The sequence below is a fragment of the Salvelinus alpinus genome, chromosome 8 (genome assembly GCF_045679555.1).
Source record: "Salvelinus alpinus chromosome 8, SLU_Salpinus.1, whole genome shotgun sequence".
NCBI lineage: Eukaryota > Metazoa > Chordata > Actinopteri > Salmoniformes > Salmonidae > Salvelinus > Salvelinus alpinus.
In genome coordinates, this window is record NC_092093.1 from 58,613,281 (window position 1) to 58,624,109 (window position 10,829).

Genomic DNA, 10,829 nt, shown 5'->3' on the forward strand with positions numbered 1-10,829 from the left:
AACCCAGGCTGAATTAAAATATACAGGTATTATTATGTGATGATGTCAAGTGTCAAATGGAGCCTGGTAAATTACATATGGTCTGAAGAAGAAAAAAAAGGGGCAAAAGTTCAAAGTCATTCATCAAAGTGAGGGAAGGGGAATTCATACAACTACCCATGTCTCATCATACTAGACACAGTGGGGTTACGTCAAACATTTTTTCAATAAACTCCTGTGGAAATTCCTCTAACTCACATCTTTTCCCCATTCAAAATGTAATTACTATCCATTTGCAATGCAAGGAACAAAATGTCTAAAGCAGTGGAAGAAGACCAGAACAACCATTTTTGACTCGTTTTTATAGGATTAAAAACACATATCTCCTATGGCTCCAACCTTCATTTTGATTTGAGGATTATCAGTAAACCCAGTTGTTTTTGTCTACGACAGTGTACAGACACTAACGCATGAGGGAACTTTGGCTAAGAGTTTTTAGTTGCAGCAATGTGGTATGTTAAGGGACCACACACTCCCCCCAACACAGCACGAGGTTTCACAAATTCACACATTTTTCCGTGACTTAGCAAACACCCATGTTGCTTCAACGCAACAAAAGGGGACAGAGGCTGGAGAGCATAGAGGGTAACGGTGAGTCGCAGGATGTTTATTACGCCCTGGGTGTTCACATTTCATATAAACAAGCTTAAAGGAAACGCAGCACACTGGGATTGGGAATTGCCTATCGGAAAAGCCGGGCAAGTGATGATTAGCACAACGACAAGTTGTGACAAAACGTGCCCAACTCTAATTGGGTTTCCAACAAAGAATGTTCTATTCAGTTGCAAAGGGAAAAAGGCAATTTGTTCTCAAAGCTAAACAATGCTTCCAGATTGCATGCTGGTGGCACTCTCAATATAACCCTCAAGTCTAGTAAAACGGCTCCTGAATCAAAGTATGCTTGATCAATAGGAAGTCTCTGAAGCTGGTGAGAAGAACATAACACGTACACATTAACATTCTATTGAAACGAGAGTTGTTTTTTTGAAGCAATCTGCTTTGTCATTGCCACATTAGCTTATAGCACTCTAAGCACAGTAGAAATGAAGAAGTTGGGCTTAAAATGTCCTAGACTTACAACAGCAACATATGTCACCATGTTATCATATAGGCTGCATCAAAGTGCATATATGATGAGAATAGATATTATATATGCACAATAACACTCAAGATTTGGCTCTCTCAGTACAATATAAATATGTTCAAAAGAATTATCCTGAAACCAGTTTGTTCTGTATGAAGACTACCTCATCTAACTTTCTTTGATGTCAAACCAGCCTTGACACTGACTAAGACACACCAGCAATAACTCAATTCGATGTCAAGTCAAAATGAATAGGTCCGATATCTGACAAAGCATGGTATCCATGAATGAAAAACACATTCAATTCATATGCATCATGTCTCTTTTATTCACCGAATTTCTGTGATATTTCCAATCATCAAGGTTTTAAAGCTTGAGACAAGAGAAGAGCTAGATTTTCAAGATTCCTACAACATGTCTGCTGTGAGATTGAATTGATATAACATCTGTTATCATTTTGCATATTGATAAACAACCATTAAGGCCATTACAACTGAAAGCCAGTCACTCTCTTAGATAATACCTTAGTGCTTTATTCAAAACCAGAGAATGTTTTTCTATTTCAGTTTTAAAATCACATTTCCAACTACAGTATATCTAGCTACCCGTTTCATTAAGCTAAAATATCACAGATTTAATGCAGGGATTTGACTGAAACGATAAACTTGTGTCACATAACTAGTAATGACTGGTTTTATAAGTGAAGGCTATATGCAGAATTCAAAAAGTGACCGTGTTTCTTTCCGATTGAGGCATGGACTTTCATGTTGCTGAAATGGCAGGGTGCCCCCGATCTGTGACTTGCTTTCCTCCTATTAAAATCTAAAACAATGGACAACTTGCGCCATGTCAAAAATGTACATAGAGTGTTTTGTCCTTTAAAAGTTGCAGCGTACTGCGACGCAGCTTGCATGGTGCCGAAGAATTGTATGGCACGTTATTTAAGTGTGAACCACTGGCAACTATTCATGCTAGTTAGTGCTAGTTTGACCACCAAAGGGCATCTTTGAAAAGCATTTGATAGCCTTCAATAATGGCTGTACTAGAGAATTTAAAACCTTTTTTTGTAAGAACATAGTATATGGGGACTGATTTTTAAGAAATGTTGCTTAATCTGATTAATATTATGGTGTGTCTATTCCAAGAAAAACCCTCTGGGTTTCCATTAGGATGTAACGGAAAATATGGCGCTGTACAACGTGATGGTCGGGAGTAGACTACAGTACTGGGCTATTTAGCTAAAGAATCCCTGTGTCGTGCGGGCACGCGGGAGACCGGGGTTCAATTCCCCGACGGGGAGGAAGGAGTAGGCTGTCCTTATAAATAAGAATATGTTCTTAACTGACTTGCCTAGTTAAGTAAAGGTTACAGTAAGAGCATGACATTTCTACACCCTAATTGTAGTCTAATCAATACCCAAACGGAGATTAAATGATTTTAAAAATCTCATTGATTTCTCAAGGCCAGTCCCCATGCTTCTCTCAGAGCAGCACGAAACAGTGATAAAATAGTTGTAGGCTTTTGCTTCTAACTTCAATATGCTCTTTAAATAAATAAGACCTACACCACATTACTCAACACTAATGAGACTCATGTCGCCTACGGTAGGACTACAGGATATCTAAAAATATGACGTGACTCTCCGCCAATAATTACATATTAGAGGATTCTAAATTAAAACCAAAAGCCACCTCATGGGTCTCCCGGTGGCGGCCGGCACGGGTATCGAACCTGCATCTGCAGCAATGTGTTTTGCACTGCGGGAGCCCCCATCCACAAAGTATCAATACACAGAGAGGCGTTGGTAAAGGTATATTGTCCTGCTAATAGCCCATAATGGGTTATTATAATACTGTACATGGTGTCCAGGTCAGGATAACCAAAACATTTCTTTATTAAAGACTATCAGAAAGAATGTTGGTACTTATTTATTTTGATCCAAAGCCATGAATGAGTGAGTCACTGAGCTTTATGTAGGTGCCGGCTATACGACTGTGCCATCAACTTGATAATATATAACGATGTTTTAGGTTATTTCGTTTTTTTTTTTTTAAACTAAAGTCAGCGATTGTAATCTGAAAAGGCCAAAATAATATTTGTAAAGGACAAAAAAAAAATATTTCTGTTTTTAGAAGGAGAGAAACGCTGGGCCAATTGTGCGCCGCCCTATGGGACTCCCAATCACGTTTGGATGTGATACATATTAATACTTTTTGTGGTATTATTCGTTTTGGTCTTTTCTGGTGGATTAAACTGAAATTGCAACCAATGACGGCCGGTTGTGATACAGCCAACCAAACATAGAAATACATTCTCCCCCACCCTCCTTCTAGGCAAGTCTATTGTCCAGCTACCTGCTAATAGCCATGATGGCGCAGTACAACATGACCGTGTGTGTGTTTGAAAGAGTATTTTCCAGTAAGAAACCGTTTGTTTCCCTTCATTGGATAACTTTGTCCCAATATTTCTGTAATTCAGTGATATTTATTCCCATAGTAATTCACTATGGATCCATATCTAAATAAACAATTATTTGTATCATTATTTTATTAACGAAAGCATAAAGATGCCATTATTAGTTACATTGTTTTAGTTTGAACGTGCAGACTGGCACTAAGAACAAAGGGAACGTTTCCCTAGTCAGCGCCAAGTTTTGCTCTGTGCTACCCAGAGTGGTGGGGCGGGGTGGGGGTCGTCCCCCCCCTCCCCCATGGGCTAGGTCAGTCTTCTGTGCGCGGCTCTGCGGCCCATTGCCTGCAATGACAAAAAGCTAACATGCTGACCAGATCGGACACGTCGCGTGCGCGAGAGTCGCAAAATAAATTTAGAAATCCATGTTATTCAATTATTGCACCCACACTGCTCGCACGCGCCAATAAGCGTCTGTGTTGCCAAGGGCAAAAATGGAAGTCATTCCTATTTCTGACGCCGATCGCGCTGAAAGTCCTGCCTCTCCCATCACCTCATTGGTTTATAGAAGCAGGTACCCACGTGCCATCTCCTCATTGGTTATACCCACGTGGGTGATTGAAAGACGAACTGTTTTGCCGGTAATCGTGGTAACACTATGAAAGTTTAGATGCCAATCACCATGTAAGTTCAAAGATGAAAAAGCCTGGAAGGAGGAGAGAAGACTAGAAACGATTCAGTTTGCCGTTTATGTGTGGATTAATTGGCGGCGTAGGAGCTTGTGCATTTCAGGTAAAATAACAACTCAATGTTTATATCCCAGGACAAATTAGCTAGCAACAGCAAGCTAGCTAAATAGGTCAAATTAGCTAGCAACAGCAAGCTAGCTGAATAGGACAAATTAGCTAGCAAGTGCAAGCTAACTAGCTAAATTGCCATACATGTTTAATGCTTTTCGACCTGTCCCCAAATTAATGTCATTGGTTCAGAGTTTGTTTTGATATTTTAACCTGCGTGTCGTGATCGCGTTTGGTGTAGGGTGACAAAATAAGTGTATGCATGATAGCGCACAAGCGCAGCCGGTTTGGGTTCCGTGTCAGTCCAATGATGCTGTGACACACCGCTCCAGACCATGACGGAGCCTCCACCTCCAAATCGATCCAGCTCCAGAGTACAGTTCTCAGTGTAATGCTCATTCCTTCAATAATAAACGCGAATCTCACCATCACCCCATGTGAGACAAAACCGCGACTCGTCAGTGAAGAGCACTTTTTGCCAGTCCTGTCTGGTTCAGCGACGGTGGGTTTGTGCCCATAGGCGATGTTGTTGCCGGTGATGTCTGGTGAGGACCTGCCTTACAACAGGCCTACAAGCCCTCAGTCCAGCCTCTCTCAGCCTATTGCAGACAGTCTGAGCACTGATGGAGGGATTGTGCGTTCCTGGTGTAACTCGGGCAGTTGTTGTTGCCATCCTGTGCCTGTCCTGCAGGTGTGATGTTCGGAAGTACCGATCCTGTGCAGGTGTTGTTACACGTGGTCTGCCACTGCGAGAACTATCAGCTGTCCATCCTGTCTCCCTGTAGTGCTGTCTTAGGCGTCTCTGTTAGTGTCTTAATGACCATTCCACAGGTGAATGTTCATTAATTGTTTATGGTTCATTGAACAAGCATGGGAAACAGTGTTTAAACCCTTTACAATGAAGATCGGTGACGTTATTTGGATTTTTACAAATTATCTTTGAAAGACAGGGTCCTGAAAAAGAGATGTTTCTTTTTTTGCTGAGTTTATATTGTCCTGCTAATAACAGGGTTAATAATATATCTGTGAGAATAGGGGGGCTTTTATATAGTTTAAAATTAATAATAAATCACTGTTTCAAAAACAATATTTTTGGAGATTATTTCATTTTCAAATAACGTAAAATTAGTGAGAAAAGGGCCATTCTTGAACATGGGGTGAGACATTGTCACTAATTTGTAAATAAAGCCAGTTTGTTATTTAGAATTATTTCTTTACGTTTTTAGAGGTAGAAACCAAAAACATTCAGTCATCTCATGGGTCTCCCAGTCGAGGCCGGCATGGGTATTGAACCAGCATTTGTAGCAACCCAGCTTGACATGCTATGCAGTGTCTTAGACTGTGGCACCACTCAGGCTCTGTACAACTTGACCGGTCGGGAGTGGCTTACACTACTACAGTAAGAGCAAAATAAAATAATAAAAACCTTAGTATAACAACAGTTTTAGTAAATAATACTTAAGTTGTGCACAATTATCAGTTTCTATTTAGGTTTATGTCGCCCAGTCATTGTCAGTTAGATACACAGTAGGACCCAAAAGCATAATCAGTGCTCTAACTCCCCCTTGCGCTGGTCTGGAGCAATGAAGTGGTGACGCAGGGTACCGTACTAAACCACAAATTACCTCTAAGTCCCGCGGCATAGTCGCAAAACTTTTAGTGGAGCAAACGCTGTATGCAAAGAGTTACAAACCATTCAACATAGTTAAAAACAAACACAATAAAACTATACACTTAAAACAGATAAGGTCACTGAAATGTTCCGCGTTGAGAGAAAGCCAAGCTAGTACTGCAATACTGAAGTAATTAAATGTTCTGCGTAGAGAGAAAGCCAAGCTAGTACTGCAATACTGAAGTAATTAAATGTTCTGCGTAGAGAGAAAGCCAAGCTAGTACTGCAATACTGAAGTAATTAAATGTTCTGCGTAGAGAGAAAGCCAAGCTAGTACTGCAATACTGAAGTTATTAAATGTTCTGCGTAGAGAGAAAGCCAAGCTAGTACTGCAATACTGAAGAAATTAAATTAAAAAGATGATATTCATGATAGGAACCACTGTCATACTTAACGGGATAGATAAATTCACCCAAATGCTCAATGCAAGTCTTACAACACATAACTGCATCGTAATGCATTTTACCTGCAGAATTTAAGAGAAGTGTAACCAGCATTGTTTTTGAATGCTTTACAGTCAGTAGGATATTTAAAATGACGGTACAAAACGTCTCTCTTAACCGGACTGTAGACTATACAATGTGCAAGCCAACTGTAGAGACGAATAGTTGACTTCTGATAATAAGTGTTCATGAAAATAGGTAAAATAAAGCTTCCAAATAAACCCTCATCCATCAGCAAGAAGCATTCACCATTCAGAAAGGAGAAAAAGTGTTCCCATCCAAGTTCAAAACCACTTCAACAGATTACAAACTGACGCTTTACAGTTCGGGACAATGATATCAGGTCTACACCAAATCTCCTTATTATGTACGATGACATACTTGCTTCACTTGACAGCAGAAGCTAAATGTAAAAACTAAGGAATTACTTTACCAAGCCAGTGCAACATTCTCTATAATAGAGATATTGAAGGCACAGTGTAGATTAGAATACGGTTCCACACATGTTGTCAGTTAAGATATCATTTACTAAACTCAACAGAGGCAATAAAAGTCACAGTTTAGCCAATTTGTTATCGTTGAATAGGTTCTTCCACTGATACACATAAACTGAAGAGGCTTCTCAAGCCAAAACACTTTATTCATGTTTTATTTTTTATCTGTGTGCTACAACAGGAAGTGTTGCGTGGCAGCTATATTGCGGCGTGAAAAGCAGACAGCATATGAACTACTTCCCGACACTGACATCAAAATAAACACCTCAACAATATAACCTTTAATCTGGCTTTTTGACAATCACACAACAAGATACAAAATCAGTCACCTTCAAAGCAAATGGAAATTAAGTATTGAATAGAAATAATTGAATATATAACAGCAGAAAGTCCATGCTGCTATGATGATATAGAACAGGGGTATTCAACTCTTACCCTACGAGGTCCAGGCCCTGCTGGTTTTCTGGTCTACCTGATAATTAATTGCACCCACCTGATGTTCCAGGTCAAAATCAGTCCTTGATTAGAGGAAAACAAATGGGGGAAAATGCAGTGGAACTGGCTTAGAGGTCCAGTTGAGTTTGAGGGCTCTATGAAATATTATACATTTGGGTCTGTTTTCTTAGAAATACGACTAACGAGTAGTGTTTTACTAAGTAATAATAATTGAATGACCAGAGAACTAAAGGAAAAGAACGGTTTGACAAAGCAACAATACATTGTTTAAGGCAGCCCCTGCGCCTCTCTGATTCAGAAGGGTTGGGTTAAATGGGTTAGACACACTGATTAGGTATCCATCCCCCTTATCCTTTTCCTTGTTTGTGAAAAAGGGGTGTGTCTTCTGGGGGTGTGTGCTGGGGGTGTGTCTGCTGCTATTTTAGTTTAAGCTTAGTATTCTTATTTTGTTACTTTAGTGAAGTTTGACTGTGGTAACATTTTACTGCATACAGTCATACAAACAAGCCCTTACATTCTTTACTCAACAGGTGTATTTTATTCACAATTTACATTTTTTTTCAAGTAAATTATGAGCGTGCATCTACTTGTATCTAATCATTGAATAGGATAAGGTGTTGACAATTATTAGTAGGGGTAAGTGATTGTTAGAATGAATGTTGCAACTTTAATCTCATTAAGAATCAGAATCATTAAGAATCAGATATTATTTTATATTTTACATTTTCTGGATAGTTTGTGTTACAGTGACATTTAGAAAACACTAAACAAGTTGCCATTTAGGCCTAAGGTTTTATAAACAAAATATGAGAAACTTTACAGGCTACACCCGGTCAGTTCAAATAAACAGAAAAACGGTTGTTGTTAAACACAATGTCGAGGTGATCTAAATATTAGAGCCAAAACCCCTCTATAAGGTGCCAAGATGAAACTGAAACTCCAGACAACTAGAAAACAACTTAACAGAGAAAACAGTTCTGAAGTCAAGGAAACAAAAACAATTAAATAACTAATTGCCATTGTTTACATGTCTCCTCGCACTAGGACGGATGTAACTCATCACGTAGCTACCAAAAACGCTAACATGCAGAGGAAACATCTCCGAGAACACAGTCAGAAAATTATAGTTTCACTTAGCTTGACTGCCGTGCTACGCATTGTGTTTACACTATCTCGTATCACTTGTTTGGAAAATGTTTCAGCAATAAAATTGACGAATATATAGACAGAGTTGATTTTACTTAATTTAGTGGGTCAGTAGTTGACGGAAGGAGCATATTATATGTTCGTTTGCTTAATAGGAGAAAACATGAGAGATTAGCGCGAGAATAGCCATCTCAACACATCTGAAAACGATGGGAAAACCCGACACGCCATTCGAATAGTTTTCGTCCTACAAAATGCAGCTCTTCCATAGTGTGTGCTTGATCATATTTTAAAAACAAAGTACAGTAACCCAGCGGTTGTATGAAATTATGAATTCCTTACCAACACGGCTGTCGTTTTGCCCCTCAATGTTGTGACAGGAGGAATAGGGTTCTCTCGCTGCGGCTGTGCGCATGCTCTCGAACAGCCCTCTACTGGAAGAGTCAGAACTAAATAGTAGATGGCGATTGAACAGGTGTGAAATATGGTGGCGGGGCAAACGATAAGGTAAATGTAGGCTACAAGACAAGGATTGTATAACAGTCCATACTTTCTTGTATTTATAATTGGCCAATAATAATAAAAGACTAACCTACTGTCAATGAATCAATAAAAACTTGACAATTTAATGGAATAGAATTGAATTTCATGTAATCCTGAAATTCCTAAAATTTTTGGCAGAGTGGTCTATACATTACACCCGAGTTAAGAATAGAATAGACAGAGTTAGAATAAACATAATTCCATATAAACGGTGAGGAATTTCACGGAATTCCTATTACTCAAATTTTACTCAAATTTTTAAATCTGGCCTCTCTTCGGCTTCCTCTTATTTCAATTCAAACTTAAACTATTGAATCTATTCCTGCACACAAAGATGGGTTCATAAGAAGATAGAATGAGTTCATAAGGAGATATAATGGGTTCATAAGAAGATAGAATGGGTTCATAAGGAGATATAATGGGTTCAAAAGATGATAGACTGGGTTCAAAAGATGATAGAATGGGTTCAAAAGATGATAGAATGGGTTCATAAGAAGATAGAATGAGTTCATAAGGAGATATAATGGGTTCATAAGAAGATAGAATGGGTTCATAAGGAGATATAATGGGTTCAAAAGATGATAGACTGGGTTCAAAAGATGATAGAATGGGTTCAAAAGATGATAGAATGGGTTCATAAGAAGATAGAATGGGTTCATAAGAAGATAGAATGGGTTCAAAAGATGATAGAATGGGTTCATAAGAAGATAGAATGGGTTCATAAGGAAGAAGATAGAATGAGTTCATAAGAAGATAGAATGGGTTCATAAGAAGATAGAATGGGTTCATAAGAAGATAGAATGGGTTCAAAAGATGATAGAAGTGGTTCATAAGGAGATATAATGGGTTCATAAGGAGATATAATGTGTTCAAAAGATGATAGAAGGGGTTCATAAGGAGATATAATGGGTTCATAAGGAGATATAATGGGTTCATAAGGAAGAAGATAGAATGAGTTCATAAGAAGATAGAATGGGTTCAAAAGATGATAGAAGGGGTTCATAAGGAGATATAATGGGTTCATAAGGAGATATAATGGGTTCAAAAGATGATAGAAGGGGTTCATAAGGAGATATAATGGGTTCATAAGGAGATATAATGGGTTCATAAGGAGATATAATGGGTTCATAAGAAGATAGACTGGGTTCAAAAGAAGATAGAATGGGTTCATAAGGAAGAAGATAGAATGAGTTCATAAGAAGATAGAATGGGTTCAAAAGATGATAGAAGGTAGGTTCATAAAAATATAGAATGGGCACATTTGCATATAATGACCTGTGGCTAGACTCCCGTTATGTTGTGAACTAGATAAGTCATGTAACCTGCATACAAAGACTGATGCAGTTAGTGTAAATTATATTTGTACGACTCTGCTTTTTCTATCTCCATACAAACACCCCAACAACACCCCTGATGTATTTCTGCCAGGTCGCATAAGTAATTCATGATCACTCTCCTTGTTCCGTTCATAAAGCAAGGGTTGCCCGGGTGACTGGCTGCGCCAATGCAGAGGCCTGAATAAGATATTATGCTACAGTTATTTTAAAGAAATAATGGAATTTTACATGTTTCTTATGTAACTCTCTATTGCAGCTTCTGGTTCTGCGCCCTTGTTGCCAATTTAAACAATGCTCGTCATCATGATCTATCATATGACTGACTGTTCCAATCAAGTCCAATTGAAGGCCCATGGAGCTGTCATTTAATGCCTTTTCCTTTCCTTCTAGTGGGCATTGGTGTAAAGTA

General features: G+C 38.7%; 1 protein-coding gene across 5 annotated transcripts in view; it reads right to left on the reverse strand.

Moving 5' to 3' along the window:
* The window catches only part of LOC139583361 (lethal(3)malignant brain tumor-like protein 4), a 151,697-nt gene extending 142,720 nt beyond the window's left edge, over nt 1–8,977 (reverse strand). For all 5 annotated transcript variants that reach the window (XM_071414349.1, XM_071414348.1, XM_071414347.1 and 2 more), the window contains exon 1: nt 8,883–8,977. The gene's annotated coding sequence lies outside the window, so the exon portion shown is untranslated. The remainder of the gene's footprint in view (nt 1–8,882) is intronic.
* Between the last annotated feature and the right edge of the window lie 1,852 nt (nt 8,978–10,829).